The sequence below is a fragment of the Myiozetetes cayanensis genome, unplaced genomic scaffold (assembly GCF_022539395.1).
Source record: "Myiozetetes cayanensis isolate MyiCay16 unplaced genomic scaffold, myiCay2020 scf984, whole genome shotgun sequence".
NCBI classification, from domain to species: domain Eukaryota; kingdom Metazoa; phylum Chordata; class Aves; order Passeriformes; family Tyrannidae; genus Myiozetetes; species Myiozetetes cayanensis.
The window spans coordinates 1,522-15,444 of record NW_026088279.1 but is presented as its reverse complement, the minus strand read 5'-3'; the positions used below and the strand labels follow the sequence as shown (position 1 = coordinate 15,444).

Below are 13,923 nucleotides of genomic sequence, written 5' to 3'. Positions count from 1 at the left end.
CATTTGCCTCTTCCTGGTATTGATTAAACTTGGGGGGTTTTCTGGATTGTTGTGAAATGAAGACAAGATAAAATACAATTAAAATTTAGTTATGTGAGTAAAATTTACCTATGTTAAGTGTGACTTTGCAAAATTGTAACTGCTTGAAAGAAGGTTGCTGCCCTAACTGGGGGCAATTAAGATAAAGCTAGCTTACCTAAACAAAAGGGACTGTCAGGGAAAGCAGAAAGACTTCCAGCATGTAGGATTGCAAGGGAGACAAAAGAGGGGTGGGGGAAACCTAAGCTATTTGAAGTGATACAACTTTAGGTAACTACTCTATGGTAGTAAGAATAGGAGTTAGGTAACCAAATGTCTATTTAGATAAGGCGGACTTTGTAAAGAGTGTACGTGATAGATAATTTTGAAACTCACTCCTTCAAATGTATAAAAAGCTGTTGTGTTTCTTTACTCGGTGGAATGCACGGGGTGGGGGGGGCAAAACCCCCTGCATCTCCCCGGCCGCAATAAAAGTGTGCTTTGCACACAGTAGGAGGATTTCTTTGGGTCGCTCCGCAGCGCAGGGCCCTTCAGCCCCGGCCCCGCTCCAGCCGCGCGTTGCGCGGGGAGTCCGCGCTGGAGCGCACGGCGGAGCCGGGCAGCGGGACGCGCTCGTGGCTCGGGAGCAGCGGCAGCCGCGTGGGGATCCGGATGGCCCTGCCCGCCGCCACGGCCGCCCGTCACCCCTCACTGCCACCCGCGGCCCCTCAGCCCGCCCGCGTCCCGTCAGCGGCCCCGCCGCTCCGGCCGCCCCCGCCCCTCAGCCCGGCCCGGCCGCGCTCGGCCCTGCCCTCTGGCGGCCGCGGCCGGAGCGGGGGTCGGGCCGCGCTACCCCCCGGCCCTGGCCCGGGCTCGGGGTCGCTCCTGCTGTTCCCCACATCGCCCCCGGGCCCTTCGGTGTCCGCCCTCCTTTCGAACGCCGAGCCCCGAGCGGTTCCCCTTCAGTTCCCCGGGGGCCGCTCGGCCGCCGGTGGGGTCAGTCTGGCTCTGGCCATGGGTGCGTGCTCTGAGCTGGGAGGCAGCGAGAAAGGCGCCAACACTGCAGAGGGAGCCTGCAGCAAATCTCACCGTTTGCTAAATGGGGCGGTTACCAAGTAAAATCCATTGTTTTGTTGTCGGGTTTTACATAAATCTGCTCTCCTGCATCCGTGCTCCTGGCCAAAGGGCTCAGGGATTCGGTTTCACAGAATCATGGAATTGTCGGGGCTGGAAGGGACTTGTGGAGATCATCCAGTTCAACCCTCTGCCAAGCAGGGGCACCTGGAGCAGGTGACACAGGAACGCGTCCAGGTGGGGTTGGAATGTATGCAGAGAGGAGACTCCACACCCTCCCTGGGCACCTGTTCAGTGCTCTGCCACCTTCACCGAAAATCAGCTCTCCCTCCTGCTGGGGAAGCGCCGGTGAGCACAGGTGCCCTTCCAAGGGCTCCAGGCAGACCCAAAGGGATGCAGGACACGACATCCTCTCCCCACGCAGAGGGATTTCCAGTGCAATATTGATGTTCACCGTGGGCACAGCTCATCAGGACCACTGACATTCCTTTGCCCAGCCAGGACAGCCTGCCCAGGTGAAAGGGCTCCAAGCACCAAGACCCTACGGGGACTTCAGACGAGCAAGTGAGTTTTAGAAACTTTCCTTCCTTTCTTTTTTTTCTTTTTTTCCTCCTCCCATTGGTGAAATGAAGTGCAATATCAAAATTGCATAATGCAGTGAAGCACATTAGCCATGGTCTTGTTAATCACTGACTTGCACGATTCATGTTGAACAAAGGTAATCCTGTACAGAGGGGAAATCACAGGAGAGACAAACGGACAGTTTGAAATGCAAAAGGATAGCTGCAGTTAAAACCTTGCTGAATCGTGGTTTAGTAACACCTTAATCTGTTGGCCTACTGGAAAATTCAGTATGGAAATGCCAACAATATATTTATATGCAAGAAGATATTACAGCTGAGAAAATTATCTTGTAAAGCAACTACCTCAGTTACCTTAGAAAGAAGCTGGAATTTAATATACTAGTCAACATGACATTTAGAAAACATTAATATAAAAGGGCACGTAACACATGGAATATGGAAAGTGGTTTTTGAATTTCCAGATATTAAATATAATTACTCTGTAAAGATGTGTTCAACAATCACAAATGTTTAAGTATCTCTAACTATATTTGTTTGGAATGTGAACACAAACCAAACCTAAAGGTTAAATATTTGCTCGTCACATTTATTGATGAATTTTCTCAGTTGGAGTATTTTAATTAAAAAGAATCTACCAATCTCATCATGCCTATTCTCCAGACTACCATTCTTCCTTCCCTCAGAGATGACTAGTCCCTGTGGTCATTAAAAATAGTTTTTGAATTCATTCTGGAGCTGTATCAAAATCTCAGTGATTGCCTTAAGATTCCTTTCAATTTCTACTGAACAATTCTTAATCCCCAAAGCTCTGTTTTACTGCATGTACTAAGTGTGCCACATGATAGGGTCACATCCTCATTGTGATGTCTAGAGACTTCTTGATCCCTCCAATTGTATTTTACTTAAATACAAACAGATCAGATTTGAGCAACAACCTTTCAGAATGTTTTTCTGGACTAGCAGAACATTTCATAGCAATAAGTATTAAGATGTGCCTCCAACTCAGAGGTTTTAAGATCTAGAGGGACAACCACATGGTCTGACCTCCTCTAACACTCATCAGCAAATTTGGCATCAGGTCCACAGTTTCTGACTTACCCTGTGTCTCAAAGGTATTCAGCCTTGGCTTAAGGAGTGACTAAAGAGAGTTTTGCCTTTGCTGCTTAGCAGCTGAATAGACTGCGTGGTCTGGATTTAGTCACTTTTCTGTTTCCAGCAGTTTGTCAGCATATTAACTGCACACTGTAGATCAATCAACTCAAGAATGTTTTCCTACATGATCCTTTTCAAATCTGCAGGAAAATGATTCCCTCCATGAAGCACAACCTACTCTGCTTTCAGTTATTCGACCAAACTTTTTCAACATTATTCAGTTTTTCAGAGGGAAAACCCTCAAAAAATAAAGTTAAATAGAAGCAGTTACCTTTCTCTGAATTAGCAAAATAATCCTTTTCCCGCTGGTCATTCTCTGCTGTTGTATCTGCACTCTGCCATTTGGCACAGGCCGTGCTCTGCAGACACCCAGCTCCTCATTGCCAGTTTTGATCACAGTACAGACTGAGTGGAGTCTTTAACCAAAATGTTATCCATAATTTCATGTTTAAAAATATTTGAAAGCTGCCAAATATTACAAATATTGTTCTAGCAGCTGCATTTATTTAAAGCCACTAAGTAATCCTAACTGTGTAGTCCCTGAGGATGTTTCAGGAAATTATACACGAGAACCAATTTCCTCTCTAATATGGTTGGGTAAGTTCAGGTCAGGGAGCCAATGACTTCATTGTCTGAAATTCTGAACTCTCCATAGCAGAAACATATCATGTGTACATGACAACACTGCTACTTTATGCTGACTCCTCTAATGTACAGAAATGAAATTTAAACCACCTTAATTTTCATAGAATTTCATAGCACAACAGCATCCACAGTTTTACATTTTTACCCAGTTGGCCCTCTGGTAGAATATTATGACAGAGAATATATAAAAAATGGCAACTATAAGTACATTTGTTTTTAGCCATTGCCTCTTTGTAAAGCTTCCATGTGTACAAACTTATTTTCAATATCTATTATAAACATTAAAAATGCTTATCAGTTAAAAAATTCCTGGGAGTCTTGCCAAAAAACACTGTAAATAAGGACATGTAGAAGAGAAGGACAGAACTATTGGACATTATGAAGTGTCCATTAAATAGCTGAGAATTTCTTTTGGTTTGCAGATAGGAGATTTACCAAGTCACTGTGATGTGCATCATTTTCTTAAGCTGGGCAGACTTTGCAGCTTGATGATGAAGCAGGAAGGGTACAGAATGCTTCCCAGAATGGTGCTGAGTAAAGAGCCTTCCACTTAATCAGCAGCTTCTCTGATAACATCCAAGACAGCAACTCCCATTAACAAAATAACTTCCATCTATAAACCAGTCACCCATTTTGGGATTAATTATTCAGGATAGGAAGAAAAACCACAATCCTGAAAGAGTACCAAAGTGGACTACAAATTCAGAGATGAAAAAGCACTCTTGATTTCCCCAAATCTTTGCATAAATCTTGACATTTTACTCCACTTTGTTCTCCTCACAATCCTTTACTTTTATACCCTCTTTTAGCAGAGAGGCAAACAGTCTCTACTGTTTTATCCAGTCACCTCTGGGAAACATCACTATTGATAGAGTAAAAACAGGCAATGCAGGTTCCTTTTCACATAAGCTGTTTTCCCCTAAGTTATGGAAATGTAGAACAGGGGAAGGCAGAAGCTGCTTTTATCCTGTTTATTTATTTGCTGCTCAAGAAGGGAGGAGCGTGTTTTCCTGTCACTTGAGTTCCAGAAAGCCCATCAGGTTCGATTCTGGCATGCAAGTATTGATGACAGCAATGGCTTTCTTCTTCTCCATTAATTCAGTCTAAGGCACATTGAATTGCTGAGCACTTGCACATTCCAGAGCAATCTGTGGCCACAGCTGGAAGAGGCAGCACAGTGAGAACAGTCTCACCCAGCCCGGCCTGGTCTGCACCTGTCACCCACTGATTGGCTACTGATAAATAAAGATGTGCAACAGCAGACCTCTGGTTATCCTTCTTTTAATTTACACACAAATGAACATCTCTTTTTGCTAACTGTTGGGTTTTTGATTGGGGATTTTTGATAGGGGATTTTTTATAATTGAATTTTTTAAAAGTAGTTTCCACATAGAAACAGATGGAAATCCTGACGGCTTTACTCCAAATTCTCTTTAACTCCATCTGTTTCAACATAAATATTTATAAATTGTACCTATACTAGATTAATAAAGGTTGAGCCTATAGAATGTCGTTTAATATAGTTTTAATATCAATCCACATGTCCAACAGTAGGTGGCACGTGTATTATTTGCATTCACCATCTTTCTTTTTCATTTAATTCCACATTAGGTTTAAAATCATTAACAGTACAATTGTTGAAAAGTAAGGGGATAATTATTTTTAATTCTAAATTGCTACATTAAAAAAGAACAGCAGAAACAGCAAGCAAGTTTTTCAGGAAATATTAGGCTGTAGGAAGTTAACTGACAAAACATGGTGACAGCAGATACATTACAAATGCATAATTTAAAAATTAACAGAAACCTACACATTTTGATTCTTTTTAGCCTCACTTTTTGTTAGATCAGCTATTTCAAACAGGTAGCTGTGCTAGGCTGATGATTATAACCTCAGCCTCCAAAATTTCAAGTGGAATAGAATCTTCATATGTGAACAAAAATGAGACCAGAAATAAAAGCTAATAAACACAGGTCCTATGAACACAAACACAGGGGGGAAAAAAAAAAAAAGAAGGCAAACTTTTCCTATTTTTGTAAAGATATATTTTACTTGAGAAATTGAGGTCTCAGAGTAGGATATTCATTTTGGCATGTGAAAGTCTCGGACATGGTTCACCAAAACCCCCCTCACATTTATTTACTGCATATTCAGTATTCTGCCTGTTTCATCAAGGGCTTTGTTCAAATTTGCCTGTGATGACCAGTCCATTCCATGAAAAGTAAAGGGTTTCAAACATTCAGACATGGGTTTCTAGGTTTCAAGGACACTTTATCTCTTTAAACTTGGAAGAAAAAGACAAGAGGCAGAATTTCCTGTCAGACCCTCTGTTTCTAATGCTTCCAGAGCTCTGTGAGTTCTTTATACTCTTCTTCTCAATGATGGTTTAGTAAAAATAATGTAAGAGAGGTTTCTTGAATATGTGAAAATCAGTTGAATATGTGAAAATTTTAACAGTTCAAATCTATATAAGCAGCATAAACAGTGGAAAAAGTAAATAGTACAGGCATTAATAACCCGACCTGTCCCATTCTATCACCATTTACATGTTCTAGTACATTAGTGTCAATTTTGAAATAAAAATAGCAACTCTCCTGGAATAGGTGGTATGACAGATAAGAACAGAATAGTTGGGGTTGGAAGGGTTTCCTGAAGACCAGCTAGTCCAAACCTCCAGCTCAAAGCAGCATCAGCTGGAGGAGGTTGCAGTGTCCATGCGGGGCCTGAATATCTCCAAGGATGGAGACTCTGCAACCTCTCTATGGAAACTCTTCCAGTGTCTGGTCAACATCACAGGTTTCTTTTCTTTTTCGCTTCTGACTGAAAAGAATCTTTGTTTTCTCAGTTTTGCCCATCTTTTTACATGATATCTGCATCCTTCTGTCATGCCATAAAGTATTTATACATATTGATAACATTCCCTCAAGCCTTCTCTTTTCCAGTCTGAGCACTGTCAGCACCTCTCCTCATATGCGTATGTCAGGTGCTGCAAACCCTTAATAACCTTTTGAGTCACTTTGTGGATCAATCCATTATGTCCTTGTACTGCTGAGCCCAGAACTAGGACACAGAACTCCAGATGTGATCCCATGAGTGCCGAGCAGAGGGGAAGGATCACCTCCCTTGATCCGATAGCAGCTCTCCTATCAGAGCCCAGTCGTCCTAATAAAACCTTCCACAGCATGAAGTCAAGGTCAGGAAGATTAAAATCTCTGGAGTATCAAATGCTCTCCCTCTTCCCAGTTAGCAGCGATTTTTTCTTACTGAAATGATGAAAAAATATCCCCACAGAAAAAAACAGATTGACAGTTATGAAAGAGTGGGAAACTGGAAGTTAGAAACGACTTGGAAACAGGAATTTCTTCTGGCCCAGTTGGTTTACAGTTCAAACTCCCCCAGTAGTCAACCTTTCACAGAAAAGGTACAGAAAATACTGTTACAGAAAATATGCAGCAAATGCAAGGAACATAGTTGTTGCATTTCACTGGTTTTTTAACTTGTGAAGTTGCATTTTAAATTCCTGTAATCCATGATATGAGTTTAGCTTTAGTGGTGATTTAGTAAGAGAACAGCGCTATCAAGATCCTGCCAATTTAACTGATCATACAAGGTCAAGTGATAAGCCCTCAGGGCTTTTTCAGTAGAAAACAGAGAAAAATCATCAGTCCTTTTTACAATACTAAACACGGTTTAGGATAAGAGTTGTAAGCTCAGATAATATCCACTAGGCAAATAAAATGATGGGTGTCCAGCAGAAATTGCCTTTTCCACTGTGAGAATTCCAAGAGTAGAAAGTATAATCAGGAAAGTATAACTATGTTTAAAATATAAATTCCTTCACTATGTGCTAAGCTACTCAAAGACCAAGTTCCAAGGCCAGTAGGCTCTGAACTGGGAGCGAGCATCTGTCGGCTTTGAGCAGGATAATTCTTGTGTCTTGTGCTATAATCGTTGTTCCCCAAACTAGAAATTTACAACAGAAGTTTTGTCAGTGGTTTCAATATAGCTCAAAAGACCTACTTCAAGGAGAAAGAGTGAGGTGACTTGAACATGAATGTACCGGTCTGAAACACAGAATTGGCTGCTGGACCATTACCATAACAATTATAAATGGCACAACATTAACTAGAAGGTAATTTCTGGAAATGTGCTCTCAGTATAAAGTCCAAGGCTTTGAGGAAAAAAAAAAAAAGGAGTTTTCCATTTGGTATTAAGAACCCCATGAAACATGAGTTTGTAGTGCTGGCAGCTGACATCATTTCAACATGTTTTTTCTCAAAACTTAAGACTGACTGTCCTCATGAACCAAATTCTCAATTAATGTGTCATTTTCATAATTTCCTAGAGGATTCATTTGCATAAGGAATTCATTTCCTAGGATGTTGTTGCTGTGTGAAAATGGGCTCTGTATGTTACTTGTAAAGATGTCTTCCCAGAAACTGATTGACAGTGCAAGAAATACATTTTAGTCCTTCATCGGTTTCCTACTCAGTATCCTACACAATTTGGGCATTGGAAAAATGCCACCACATATTTCCCTTTTGAAATTAAGGAAACTCATTTATTTACAGATTCCAACACCTATGGAAAGTACATCTTACAAAAGGTTTTGTCGAACAAAATAATCTGGAAATGACAACAAAGAAAACGAGTTTTGGAGGATAACATAACACATTGAGTTAACATTACACTTGCTGCTTTAATATCTTTAAATTCTACTTCTTATTTATGAACAATTCTACTAATAGTCTATAAGCTATTTAACTAATGTTAATTCAACCATTTTACTAATCTAGGAATATTTTTTACTAACATTCTTCTAGCTTATACTTAAAATGAAAAGTAGTATCTCTAAATTCCACTTCTTATTGTTGAACAATTTCACTAATATTCTAGGAACAATTTTATTGACATTCTTATACTATGAGCAATTTTACTAATCTTCCAGGAACAATTTTACTAACATTCTTATACTGCCTACTTAACATGAAAACTTCTCCAACATCTAAAATACAATCTGATTTTCAACAGGTGAAATCTATGGTCCTCATAAAACGGACTGACAATGCAAGAAATTAATTTTATTGCTTAACCCGTTTCCTAATCAAATCCCAATAATTATCTCACTTTTGAAATGCAGAAAACTTATTTATTTCCAACACCAATGGGTACTAAAGCTTACAAAAGGTTTTCCTGAGTATTAATATATTCCCCAGACGCAGCCCCTTGCCAAAGTGCTTTGTGGGAAGGCCCTGTCAGATGCACTGATCATCTGTTTCACCCCATGCTTCTTCCGCAAGTTCTGCATGTCCATGGTGTCCGGATGCTGATGGGAACACCTGATGGGATCCAGCTGGTCAGCGGTGCTGCCACGCATCCTGTTCCTCCTTCTCCTGCTCCTTCTGCTCTTTGGCTCTATCGGAGGTTCCTCGGTGTCTGAGCTGTCAGATGCAGAGCTCCTCTGCCTGGGCAGCCAGAAGAAGGCGAAGACCATGAGGAGGACGTCAGCCAAGGCCCAGAACCACCAGTGCTGGCAGGCAGAGAGCAGCACGCTGTCCTGGCTGCTCTGCTCCATCTCATCTAGCAGCTGGATCCTCCACTCCATGTCCTCCACCTCCTCAAGCAGCCAAGCCATCTGCTGCCTCTGCTGCTCCTCATGCTGGTGCAGGAGCTCTTGAGTGGCCTCTTCTTTCTTGTCACCAACTCTCCCCACACACTGGAAGATGCTCAGCAGCACCAGGAGGTGAGTGAAGCTCCCAGCCATGGCCTGGAGGAGGAGGAGGGAGAGAAGGGGCTCATCAGGGCTGGGTGGGGAAATTGGTGCCTGGGGTAGCAGGGGCAGGAGCCGCAGGGAGTTGAGAATGGGTGGAAGTGGATGTGGCCCAGGTGCTGCAGCAGCCCCTGTGCCCTCCCTGCAGCCCCAGAAGCCGCCCAGGGTGGCCCCAGGTGCTTGTGGGCAGCCCTGGGGCAGCCCAGCCTTGCTCCCCCTGCCCCACTCACCGCTGCCTCGAGCTGCTCTGCAGTGTCAACGCTGCATCCTGGTGTGCCTGGAGCCCCTGGAGCACCGTTCCACGGCTTGTCCTGTGTGATGTCCCGGGCCGTGGAACATGTCAACACCCCGCTGTTGCCATGGCCAGGGCCCCACCCCCGGCAAGGGGACCCCCTCGCCTGCCTTGTCCTCCCTCACGGCACAGCCCTTGGAGCCCCACACAGACAGCCCGGCCGTGCCCACGGCCACTGCCCCCGGCTCTGCAGCCCCACAAGGGGCAGAGCACAGAGCCCAGGCAATCACACATCCCCTTGGCACGAGAGGGATGCAGGCTCACCTCTCAGGGCTCCTATTCCTGCCATCTGGAACAAGGAAGAATAGCCCTGAGCAGAAAAAGAAGTCCAAAACTCACGTGTTTTTTCCACCAGGACATCAAATTCCCTTTTGGGTTTTGGGGTTTTTTCTTGTTTTTCTCAGCATTATTTCTCTGGGATAAACCCACATGAAATGAATAAATAATGACGGTGACATGCTAATTTCATAGAGGAGGGACTTGTGAATTCTTTTTCTCATTTAGAGAAGATTCTCTCCCAATGTTAGGTTTGAAATTTCAAGTATACTGCTGTTATCAATTGGCAGTAGAGTGGAGCAAAGGCAGATGTCTGACATGTACAACCCCAGGTCACCCCTCACCTGTTGCCCAACTCTGGAGTGCTCTTAATTCTTTGCCCAGGGTTTCTAGGAGTTGGACCCTTTTTCCAAAGTCTTGTTCTGCTTTTGAGTCCTACTAAAATCGAGTCCCTGGTTCTTAGTTGCAGGTTGTTTGGTTCCATTCCCAGCAAATTTACTTTTATTAAGATATAACTCCTTTGTATTTGCCTTCTCTCTATCAACTGTTGTTCATGTGGAAATGCACGTTATCCTTGGGTACAATGTAAGGTTGGCTTATGCAGCAGTGAGATGAACATCACAGGAGATGGAACAGTCACAGCCCAGTGAGGAAATACAAGAAGTAACAGCACAACGCAAAGGTTGTCCCAACACATCCTCCAGTGTCGGTTCATTCTTTAATCATTGCTTTTCCTTTTTTTTTGAGGAATTTGCAGAATTCCTCTAGGACACCACACTCCTCACGTTGTGGTTTTCAATTTTGTGTGGATTTTAAATACTTACTGAAAACCGTTTCCCCCCCGCCTTCTTCCTCTGCTCTTCTCAGAGGAGAGAGAAAAAAATCAGTTAGAGAATTCTTGAGTACAGATAAGAACTGGGAGACTTGTTTACTAATTTTCATAGACAACCAGAATCAAAGTGAATAGAACTTAAATTTATTGTTAACAAACTAAAAGCTAAATTTATTGCTAACAAATTGAGAACTAAAGACCAAAAGAATAAAACGGTCTTAAAACACAACACTTTTCTTTCACTCCCCTCTTCCCTCCCCTGCTCAGGGAGATGAGTAAAGGGGGAAAGTCATAGCCAGCGGCTGCTTCTGTGGCTGTTCCAATCCATCTGTTGGACAGGCACTCTTTCCAATTCATTGTCCTGGGGGATCACTTTTCATCAGGTGCAAGGGTCTCTCTCTCTCTGCCTTTTGATGGTCTCCATCGACTGCAAGGGGACAAGTTGCTTCACCATGGTCATTCACCACAGTTACAGGGGGTAATGGCTTTGAGTCCCCCCTCACGGGAGACAGTCCTTGATAGACTTCTCCGGGGTGGGTCCATCCCTCGGGCCACAGTTCTTCCATAATCTGCTGTCCCTTGGGTCACAAATCAGCTGCAACACTGTAGATCTCCTACGGGGCCACAAGTCCTACCCAAGACAACTTGCTCCATCCTGGAGCTGGTTATCATTGGCTTTTTCATAGAAGAGCAAAAGCTTCTAGTAGCTTCTAATTGAAATCATTTCTATGGCCCCCTACGACCAAAAATTCATCCACATATGACACACATGAAAATCAAGTGTTCTATATTTCCATACTCTTAAACCTCTGAAGAAAAAAGCATTTGCTCTAGAAAATTTCTGATCCATAAGCCCATGTCCTCTCCTACAAGACAGTGACTACAGAAGACCATGTAATCTCCAGCGTCCTCAGCTCTGGGACAACCAAAACACTGGTGCTCCACAAAGCGCATGCCTCAGCCTGCCTGCTTCACACCAGATCATCCCTCTGCATCTCAGGAGGTGCAAAAACCCCACTGTTTTTCCATTGCTGCAAAGTCCCTGCTGTTCAGCCTCTGACTCCCTGAAGCTCAGTGTTTCCTTCAGGCTGCATCGAGTGCTGGAAAGCAGATGCTGAGGGTACCTTTGTCTCTCCATGTTTTTTGTCTTGATGCAGCTTCTGTAGTGGGGGGGAAAATGACAGAGAATAACAGCAGCAGACCTTTTCCCCTCATCTTTCCTTTTCCATCTTGTCCTTTTGCATCTTACAGTTTGCAGGTATGTTAGTACACAAATCTGACCTTCACAAGCAGGGATACACCGCTCCTGCATTTGCACTTTCCTGGTCCACAATCATAACCTCAAATAAAGCTTCAAGATAATAATTCATTTGCAGTAGAAATTTGCATAGGAAATTAATTTCATAGGTTAGTGTTGCTCTGTGAAAATGGGCTCTGTATGTTACTTGTAAAGATGTCTTCCCAGAAACTGATTGGCAGTGCAAGAAATACATTTTATTCCTTAATCAGTTTCTGTGATGGTTCGGACCTGACTCCCTACCAAGTGCCCGAACTCACAGTAACAACCCCTTCCCCCTCCCTTCTTCCCTTAGGGCAAAGGAAAAGAAAAACTATAAAAAACTGAAGAACCTGAAACCAATCGAATTATATAAAAATATATATTTTTACATTGATTAAAGTTATATACACTTGAAAAACTATGTACACAGCAAAGGGATGCCAAACATCCCTGAAGGGAAAGGGAAAGAGGCAAAAGGGGTAAAAAGGGACAAACCCAAAGGTTTTGTGGCATAGTCAGACCCAAGAACTAGTAAAATAGGATGAGCAGGACAAGGGGAGTGATCTTTGCCCTGTACTCAGTGATGGTGAGGCCACACCTTGCGTATTGTGTTCAGTTCTGGGCCCCTCAGTTCAGGGAAGACATTGAGGTGCTGGAGCAGGTCCAGACAAGAGCAACGAGGCTGGTGAAGGGACTTGAGCACAAGTCCTATGAGGAGAGGCTGAGGGAGCTGGGGTTGTTTAGTCTGGAGGAGGCTCAGGAGTGACCTCATCACTCTCTACAACTGCCTGAAAGGAGGTTGTAGGCAGGTGGGGGTCGGTCTCTTCTCCCAGGCAATCAGCAGTGGGACAAGAGGGCAGGGGCTTAACTCTGCCAGGGGAGGCTTAGGTTGGATATTAGAAGGAAGTTCTTTGCAGAGAGAGTGATCAGGCATTGGAATGGCCTGCCCAGAGAGGTGGTGGATTTACCATCCCTGGAGGTTTTTAAGATGAGACTGGATGTGGCACTGAGTGCCATGATCTAGTCATTACAGTGGCATTGGACTTGATGATCTCGAAGGTCTCTTCCAACCCAGTTAATTCTATGATTCTATGATTCCATGAAAATACAGAACTGGCAAAATGAAATCTTACCACGTCCCTCAGGAAAACAAGATTGGCAGACACGACCAGCACTCTCCAACCTCCTGCACGACAGACCAGCCCTTGCTGCAGGCTCAGTCTCCAGATAAATGAGACCAACGCAAGGACCCACTGCTCCCGAACCTCACCGGAAGAGAAGAGAGCGAGCTCTCTGATCTCCAACTTATTTACAACGCTGGTTTACATCAAAATCTTACGGAATACTGGGAACATGAGCACTTCCTTGGTTATGAGCTGGTTACCAGGAAGGCCTAGACTAAAACCATCCCAGTTTCCTACTCTGTATCCTACACAATTTGGGCATTGGAATAAATTCCATCCATGAGGAGGACGTCAGTTAAGACCCAGAACCACCAGTGCTGGCAGGCAGAGAGCAGCACGCTGTGCTGGCTGCTCTGCTTCATCTCGTCCAGCAGCTGGCTCCTCTGCTCTATCTCCTCCACCTCCTCAAGCAGCCAAGCCATCTGCTGCCTCTGCTGCTCCTCATGCTGGTGCAGGAGCTCTTGAGTGGCCTCTTCTCTCTCGTCACCCACTTTCATGGTTTGGGTAGATGTAGATTGTGTTGAGGATTGTGAAGTGGGGTAGAGTGGTTGAAGGTTATGTCAATTTTGTAGATGGGTTATAGTTGAATAAATTGTTGGGTTGATTGGTATGCTGATCGTAGTCAAAATAATAAGATTTATTGGGAGTTTTTTGATGTGTAAGATTGGTTAAGTGATTTATTGATAAGATGGATTTTTTCGAGAGAGGTTAATTCGTACGTCTCAACAAGCGCTTCGTTCCTTCACTGGCCAAGTTCCTCGCGGAAGCTTGGAAATGCAGTTAGAAGAACTCCACTCTCGCCCCGTGCTCAGTTGCA

At 43.8% G+C, this 13,923-nt stretch overlaps 1 long non-coding RNA gene across 2 annotated transcripts; it reads left to right on the top strand.

The window, feature by feature from the left end:
- Positions 1 to 1,125: 1,125 nt before the first annotated feature.
- Positions 1,126 to 13,359, top strand: LOC126653218 (uncharacterized). Of its 2 annotated transcripts, none has more exons than XR_007632199.1 (3): positions 1,126 to 1,656; positions 8,774 to 9,216; positions 13,068 to 13,359. It is a non-coding gene; the product is annotated as an uncharacterized LOC126653218 (long non-coding RNA). The 2 variants fall into 2 exon arrangements; XR_007632200.1 differs by having other exon boundaries at positions 8,690 to 9,216.
- Positions 13,360 to 13,923: the final 564 nt, after the last annotated feature.